General features: G+C 47.2%; 1 non-coding gene across 1 annotated transcript; it reads right to left on the bottom strand.

Annotated features, from left to right (window-relative positions):
* Positions 1–2,221: 2,221 nt before the first annotated feature.
* Positions 2,222–2,295, bottom strand: TRNAV-AAC (transfer RNA valine (anticodon AAC)). The gene has a single exon. It is a non-coding gene; the product is annotated as a tRNA-Val (tRNA).
* Positions 2,296–9,277: the final 6,982 nt, after the last annotated feature.

Below are 9,277 nucleotides of genomic sequence, written 5' to 3'. Positions count from 1 at the left end.
ATATACCAGAAGATGGGCACCGGAGGTGGTCCTGGTGAGCACAACCCACTAGGGCGCGCATGGGCTCCCTAGCGCGCACAGGTGGGTTGTGCCCACCTGGTGGGCTCCCTCTGGTACTTATTTGCTCCAATATATTCTTCAAATATTCCATAAAAATTCTTCATGAAGTTTTAGGTTGTTTGGAGTTGTGTAGAATAGGTGGCCTAACGTAGATTTTCCAGGTCCAGATTTCCAGCTGCCGGAATTCTCCCTCTTTGTGTGTACCTTGCATATTATGAGAGAAAAGATACTAGAATTACTCCAAAAAGCATTATTATGCATAAAAACATTATAAATAACAGTAGGAAGACATGATGCAAAATGGACGTATCATGGGACTAGGGCACTCATCCTCTCCAAGCTTCGTCAGCGAGGTTGTGGACCCACCTTCCATCTGACTACAACTCAAGCGTGCAGTTGCGGGGAGGGGGATCCCGGTGCCTCGGCTCTGACTAGTAGTTTAAGTTAGGATTTTTTTCTCGTAGGAGCGGCGTTCGGGTGGATGGTGCGCTAAATCTTTCAGCTGTGTTTTGGACCTCGATCCTCCTCGGGTTCATCCATATGGATGTAATCGATGGTGCTCCAACATAGGTCCTAGCCATGTCCTTGTGGTGGGGAGGTTAACTTTTTTGCTGCGTGCATGCGGCAACGAGACTTGGTGCCAGGCAATTCGGATTGATTCAAGAGTTTAAGAGCATCTACAGCCGGACTTGGCAAATCTGACCCCTCAAACGCCCACGGACGCGCCCACGGACCAGTCACACCTCAAAAAATGCATTCCACATCCAGATACCTCAAATTAGAAACCTCAAATCGATATTATTACATGCAACACATTGATCTTTGAGCGGAGTTTCGTCCGGTTCTGCTCCGCTCGTCCGGCTCCGCCGTGGCCATGTCCGGCGGCCGGCTACGCCCCTCAGAGTGTTGGTCTGGTCACCGGCATGGTAGAGTAGGGCATGGGACACGAGCTGGCTCACGGGACTCAAGGCGCCGTCTTCTCCCATGCCCTATTCTTCCTCATCGGAGTCCGGAACCCGTTGGGTGACGATGGACGTCAGATCGATGATGGATCCATCCTGGGACGAGCCGGCGACATCCACCACAAGGCGGTGGCGGTGCCCGGACTGGTGCACCGTACGGGGTGCCGAAAAATGCGACTCCACCTCGTCGACATCCACCGTAGCAAGCGCTACCGCCGAGTCCCGCGCCCACTGTCGCGCACAACAGGCACGCTATCCCATGTTTGCGTTGGAGGACGCCCACGGTGCGTCCATGGCCTCGGCGCGCCAACAGAGGGGTTGCGCGTCCGCCACCGTGTTCGGATGCAAGACGGACCGCACCGCCTCCAGTGAGGCAGCGACGGCTTCCCTAGCACCGGATCCATGTGCCATTTGGGCGGACGCAATGGATTCCCGATGGAAGGAGTTCGAGTGCTGCCGTGCACGGGCCTCCTCCAGGCCGCGGCGGAGCGCAAGCTGGACGGACATCTCCTCTTCAGGGCCGCGTGGGATGAGCTCGCGGTCGACGGATCTGGAGGTGAAAGACTCGGATCCACTGCCCGCCATGCCGGAGATTGTCGGACGGCGCCGGGGACGAGCTTGGGTGGCGGAGAGGAGTGGAGTGAAGTGGCTAGGGTTTGGTCCGGCGAGCGGATGGGTAGGAATATATGTGGGGTCGGGTGGGCCAGCGTGGGCCGGGTTCGACGTGGCGGGCGTGCCCGCCCGCCCCCATATTCGCCCCATATTTGGGCTGGATATGAGGGGTGTCGGTCAGCCTAGGCGTTTGAGGCATCCGTGTGGGTTAAAATTTTGCGACCGGACAGTGACCGGGCGGCCCACCCGGGCGTATGAGGCGAGTTTGAGGCGTCGGCTTGTAGATGCTCTAATGGCGACGACTGCGACTCTTGGGCGCTGGTCCTTAGGGGCATATCAACAAAGACTCTCCGGTTGTCATCGACAAGGTCAAACCACCTCTCGTAGGGTGGTGCAGGGTTTTCAATACAACTTTTAAATATTTGGGATGCTTTGCACTTCCTAGGAACCTTTATGATATATAGATAGATATGGTCTTTTTTCAGGAACGGAAAACAACATCATTAACAACTTCAGTAATAAAGAGAAAAAAGCTGTAAACAAAACAAGGAAATGTTTCAAAAGCCAAAAATACCAGAAAAATAAATTGGTGTCGCCCGGATTTGAACCGGGGATCCTCAGCGTGTTAAACTGATGTGCTAACCAACTACACCACGACACCTGTTGTATTTCACATGTTACCTTAATAATTTTATTACGAACATAATTAGTCGGCTGATTATGACGTCATCCAGGGTTTTGCCGCCGCCTAGTCCCTTTTTTTTGTCACATATACAACGAGGCAGGCATACACGCATAGTCCGTGGCCGTGATCGAAAACAACAGACCGTAAATCTTCTGTAGTACCCCGTACGAATTTTTTGGGCTTTATTATGACAATTTTCCAGATTTCACCCCTTATTTAGTGGAGGAGGTAAAGCAAGACTAGTCAATTCGACGTAAGCGTAGAACGGGAACAACTTGTCCGAGGTTTTAACTTCACTTTAGTAAAGTCTACCTTCCAAGCTAGCATGAGCTGATTCTGCCTATCGTTAGGCCTAGAAAGCATGTCAAATCCTAAGGCTAGGCCACTAACTAGATCGATAATGATGGTTTATTCTTCCTGTAAAACAAAGCGCACACCACTGTTTCTTCAGAATTCTTTTTGATAAAAGAACAAAAAGAAATGCAGTTTAGGAAACAGATCAAACAAAACATTGTCACACAGAACCAAATCCTGCCATTTGACTTGTAGCTGGCATAAGAATCAAGTCTCGAACCTTCATATTTGGCGGCTGCGGGGTATTTGGAGCACACTCCATCTTGAAAACGGTTCGGCGCGAGCGATATTTTTCCCTCCCACTGCTCTTTCCGCATGCCTGCGCCGCCGCCTCCCTTCCCTTATCATAGCACCGCCTTTGATCACTTCTGACCGTCCGCAGTCCTCGCCGGCGATGCCATGGACACCGCCTCGACCCCCTGCCCCACTCTGTCGATTTGGAGTCTGATCCTCAAACTTAGCATTTATTCCACCTCATGTGCTTCCGATGGCCACTTGCCACCGGCTAGGCCATCACCTCATCCACCTTGCCAGTGACAAGTTTGGCACAAAGGTGCGAAGCCGTATGCCGCATGTGCAGGTATTGGCCTCCCCCCGCCGGTGCCGCAACAATCCTCAACTAAGAGGCCGAAGAAGGCGACGACGTGTCACGCTGTTGTCCCTCCTTCATTCGCCCCGGCGGCAGGCAACACTAGGGTGCATTCCCAGTGCTACGCCATATCAGAACGGCCGCCGAGGTAAAAAATTCATCCTTTGCCTTATACCGGGTTTTGTTCAATTGAATGTGAGGTGACCACAAACATATGTTGGCAAATGTGAAAATTTTGTGATTTAGCGATGATTTTTTTGTGTGTGGAGGGGGTGGGGTGGGGGGTTTGACAGTCACTCAAGAGTATGATGGGTGATTCTGGTGGGACAATTATTTTGGTCCTGAGGGTGCATCATTGTCGCTTTTTGATCAATTGGATGCGAAAGAGCAAGATGCGGAATTTGATCGATTCAAAACCTCTGACTAGCATGGTGCCTGCTAGATGAATATATGTTGGGCTCTCAAATAAAAGGGTGTGTGTGGCACAAAGCAAATTTCTCTGAGTTGAGAACTAAGGTATCAATCCATAGAGTTCACACTTACAACCAATTATGAGTACATACAGACAACTAGATCTTCCCCCTGGTGGTCGCCTTCCGATCTGGCCGCCGCCATCGTCGCTGGCTTCCCGATTTGTTCTGGCCGCTGTCGTCCCATGTCGCGGGCTTCCCGATCTATCCATAGCATGGTGCCTCCCGATCTCGCAGCTACCTTTCCGGCTCCGATCTGGATGATGTCCATGGTTGGGAGTTTGATCAGGGGAAGCACGTGGGTCTGGTGCATGAATGGATATACACAAATACACATGCGTGGACATGTATGAAGATGATCGGCGGCCGCCCAGACTGCCGGCTAGCTGCAACCCATGGTACTGGCTGTTGGCGTCCACCTAGGTTTTGGTGGCTAGCTGCATGGCCGAGTGGCACGGCTAGACAGTGTTCCTGGCGGAGTGCGCCTGGGGTTGGCGGCTAACGGTCCAAGTGTGGTGGATCTGCTTTCTGGCTTTTGACTACGTCATGGGGGATTGAATCCGGGACGGCGGTGGCCTCGCCGCGGATTGTGGTCACCATCAAAAGATTTTCCGAGAGTTCCATCTCTGCAGATATGGTGGTTCACTTGGGCGGCGAGATGCAAAATACGGACAATGTCTTGATGTCGAGGGATTGTTGTACAGTGGTGGCGGTCATATCGCTTGTACACTACTGCTGGATGCTGCTAATGAAGGAAATATGCCCTAGAAGCAATAATAAAGTTGTTATTTATATTTCCTTATATCATGATAAATGTTTATTATTCATGCTAGAATTGTATTAACCGGAAACTTAGTACATGTGTGAATACATAGACAAACAGAGTGTCCCTAGTATGCCTCTACTTGACTAGCTCGTTAATCAAAGATGGTTAAGTTTCCTAACCATAGACATGTGTTGTCATTTGATGAACGAGATCACATCATTAGAGAATGATGTGATGGACAAGACCCATCCGTTAGCTTAGCATTATGATCGTTAAGTTTTATTGCTATTGCTTTCTTCATGACTTATGTTCCTCTGACTATGAGATTATGCAACTCCCGAATACCGGAGAAACACTTAGTGTGCTATCAAACGTCACAACATAACTGGGTGATTATAAAGATTCTCTACAGGTGTCTCCGATGGTGTTTGTTGAGTTGGCATAGATCGAGATTAGGATTTGTCACTCCGTGTATCGGAGAGGTATCTCTGGGCCCTCTCGGTAATGATCATCACTATAAGCCTTGCAAGCAATGTGACTAATGAGTTAGTTGCGGGATGATGCATTACGAAATGAGTAAAGAGACTTGACGGTAACGAGATTAAACTAGGTATGATGATACCGACGATCGAATCTCGGGCAAGTAACATACCGATGACAAAGGGAACAACGTATGTTATTATGCGGTTTGACCGATAAAGATCTTCGTAGAATATGTAGGAGCCAATATGAGCATCCAGGTTCCGCTATTGGTTATTGACCGGAGATGTGTCTTGGTCATGTCTACATAGTTCTCGAACCAGTAGGGTCTGCACGCTTAACGTTCGATGACGATTTGTATTATGAGTTATGTGATTTGATGACCGAAGTTTGTTCGGAGTCCCGGATGAGATCACGAACATGACAAGGAGTCTCGAAATGGTCGAGAGGTAAAGATCGCTATATTGGAAGGCTATATTTGGACATCGGCAAGGTTCCGAGTGATTCGGGTATTTTTCGGAGTACCGGAGAGTTAGGGGAATTCGCCGGGGGAAGTAGTGGGCCTTAATGGGCCATACGGGAAAGGAGAGAAGGGCCTCAAGGGGTGGCTGCGCGCCCCCATGGAAAGTCCGAATTGGACTAGGGAGGGGGCGGCGCCCCCTCTCTTTCCTTCTCCCTCTCCTACTCCTTCCCTCTCTCCCCGCTTGGAAAAGGAAGGGGACTCCAACTAGGATTGGGAATCCTAGTTGGACTCCCCCTATAGGCGCGCCCCTCCTAGGCCGGCCTCCTCCTCCTCCCTCCTTTATATACGTGGCCAAGGGGCACCCCAAAGCACAATAGACAATCTCTTAGCCGTGTGCGGTGCCCCCCTCCACAGTTACACACCTCAGTCATATCGTCGTAGTGCTTAGGTGAAGCCCTGCGCCGGTAGCTTCATCATCACCGTCACCACGCCGTCGTGCTGACGGAACTCTCCCTCGGCCTCAACTGGATCAAGAGTACGAGGGACGTCATCGAGCTGAACGTGTGTTGAACACGGAGGTGCCGTACGTTCGGTGCTAGGATCGGTCGGATCGTGAAGATGTATGACTACATCAACCGCGTTGATATAATGCTTCCGCTTTCGGTCTACGAGGGTACGTGGACACACTCTCGCCGCTCGTTGTTGTGCTTCTCCTAGATAGATCTTGCATGATTGTAGGAAATTTTTGAAATACTACGTTCCCCAACAGTGGCATCCGAGCCAGGTCTATGCGTAGATGTTATATGCATGAGTAGAACACAAAGAGTTGTGGGCGATAATAGTCATACTGCTTACCAGCATGTCATAATTTGATTCGGCGGTATTGTTGGATGAAGCGGCACAGACCGACATTACATGACCGCATTCATGAGACTGGTTCTACCGCCGTGGTTCGCACACAGGTGGCTAGTGGGTGTCTGTTTCTCCAACTTTAGTTGAATCGAGTGTGACTACGCCCGGTCTTTGTTGAAGGTTAAAATATCACACTTGACGAAAAATCGTTGTGGTTTTGATGCGTAGGTAAGAACGGTTCTTGCTAAGCCCATAACAGCCACGTAAAACTTGCAACAACAAAGTAGAGGACGTCTAACTTGTTTTTGCAGGGCTTGTTGTGATGTGATATGGTCAAGACGTGATGATATATAAATTGTTGTATGAGATGATCATGTTTTGTAAAAAGTTATCGGCAACTGGCAGGAGCCTTATGGTTGTCGCTTTATTGTATGAAATGCAATCACCATGTAATTGCTTTACTTTATCACTAAGCGGTAGCGATGGTCATAGAAGCAATAGTTGGCGAGACGACAACGATGCTTCGATGGAGATCAAGGTGTCAAGCCAGTGACGATGGTGATCATGACGGTGCTTTGGAGATGGACATCAAAGGCACAAGATGATGATGGCCATATCATATCACTTATTTGATTGCATATGATGTTTATCTTATTTTGCTTAGTACGGCGGTAGCATTATAAGATGATCTCTCACTAAATTTCAAGGTACAAGTGTTCTCCCTGAGTATGCACCGTTGCGACAGTTCGTCATGCCGAGACACCACGTGATGATCGGGTGTGATAAGCTCCACGTTCACATACAACGGGTGCAAGCCAGTTTTTGCACACGCAGAATACTCGGGTTAAACTTGACGAGCCTAGCATATACAGATATGGCCTCGGAACACTGAGACCGAAAGGTCGAACGTGGATCATATAGTAGATATGATCAACATAGTGATGTTCACCATTGAAAACTACTCCATCTCACGTGATGATCGGACATGGTTTAGTTGATTTGAATCACATGATCATTTAGATGACTAGAGGGATGTCTATCTAAGTGGGAGTTCTTAAGTAATATGATTAATTGAACTCTAATTTATCATGAAATTGGTCTTGATAGTTTTGCATATCTATGTTGTAGATCAATAGCTCGCGATTAGCTCCCCATTTATTTTTATATGTTCCTAGAGAAAAATAAGTTGAAAGATGATAGTAGCAATGATGCGGACTGGGTCCGTGATCTAAGGATTTTCCTCATTGCTGCACAGTAGAATTATGTCCTTAATGCACCGCTAGGTGACAGAACTATTGCAGGAGCAGATGCAGACGTTATGAACGTTTGACAAGCTCATTATGATGACTACTTGATAGTTTAGTGCACCATGCTTTACGGCTTAGAACCGGGAGTTCAAAAACGTTTTGAACGCCACAGAGCATATAAGATGCTCCAAGAGCTGAAATTGGTATTTTAGACTCATGCCTGAGACGAGAGGTATGAGACCTCTGACAAGTACTTTGCCTACAAGATGGAGGAGACTAGCTCAACCAGTGAGCATGTGCTCAGATTGTCTGGGTACTACAATTGCTTGAATCAAGTGGGAGTTAATCTTCCAGATAAGATAGTAATTGACAAAGTTCTCTAGCCAGTATCACCAAGTTACTAGAACTTCATGATGAACTATAATATGCAAGGGGTGACGAAAGTAAATCCCGAGCTCTTCGCGATGCTGAAATCGGCGAAGGTAGAAATGAAGAAAGAGCATCAAGTGTTGATGGTTAACAAGACCACTAGTTTCAAGAAAAGGGCAAAGGGATAGAAAGGGAACTTCAATAAGAATGACAAGCAAGTTGTCACTCCCATGAAGAAGCCCAAAGCTAGACCAAAGCCTGAAACTGAGTGCTTCTACTGCAAAGGAAATGGTCACTGGAAGTGGAATTGCCCTAGATACTTGGCGGATAAGAAGGATGGCAAAGTGAACAAAGGTATATTGGATATACATGTTATTGATGTGTACTTTACTAGTGTTTATAGCAATACCTCGGTATTTGATACTGGTTCAGTTGCTAAGAGTAGTAACTCGAAACGGGAGTTGCAAAATAAACAGAGACTAGTTAAGGGCGAGGTGATGATGTGTGTTGGAAGTGATTCCAAGGTTGATAAGATCACCATCACACACTCCCTTTAATTACCTTCGGGATTAGTGTTGAAGCTAAAATAAATGTTATTTGGTGTTTGCGTTGAGCATGAATATGATTGGATCATGTTTATTGCAATACGGTTATTCATTTAAGTGAAAGAATAATTGTTGTTCTATTTACATGAATAAAACCTTCTATGGTCATACACTCAATATAAATGGTTTATTGAATCTCGATCGTAGTGATACACATATTCATAATATTGAAGCCAAAAGATGCAAAGTTAATAATGATAGTGCAACTTATTTGTGGCACTGCCGTTTAGGTCATATTGGTGTAAAGTGCATGAAGAAACTCCATGCTGATGGGCTTTCGGAATCACTTGATTATGAATCACTTGATGCTTGCGAACCATGCCTCATGGGCAAGATGACTAAGACTCCATTCTCTGGAACAATGGAGTGAGCAACTGACTTGTTGGAAATAATACATACTGATGTATATGGTCCAATGAGTGTTGAGGCTCGCGGCGGGTATCGTTATTTTCTGACCTTCACAGATGATTTGAGCAGATATGGGTATATCTACTTGATGAAACATAAGTCTGAAACATTTGAAAAGTTCAAAGAATTTCAGAGTGAAGTGGAAAATCATCGTAACAAGAAAATAAAGTTTCTTGATCTGATCACAGAGACGAATATTTGAGTTACGAGTTTGGTCTTCATTTGAAACAATGTGGAATAGTTTCGCAACTCACGCCACCTAGAAAAACCACAGCGTAATGGTGTGTCCGAATGTCATAACCGTATTTATTAGATATGGTGCGTTCTATGATGTCTCTTACCGATTAACCACTAT

The sequence above is a fragment of the Triticum aestivum genome, chromosome 4D (genome assembly GCF_018294505.1).
Source record: "Triticum aestivum cultivar Chinese Spring chromosome 4D, IWGSC CS RefSeq v2.1, whole genome shotgun sequence".
Classification (NCBI taxonomy): domain Eukaryota; kingdom Viridiplantae; phylum Streptophyta; class Magnoliopsida; order Poales; family Poaceae; genus Triticum; species Triticum aestivum.
The sequence above is the reverse complement of the archived record's forward strand: the minus strand, read 5'-3'. Positions and strand labels throughout refer to the sequence as shown.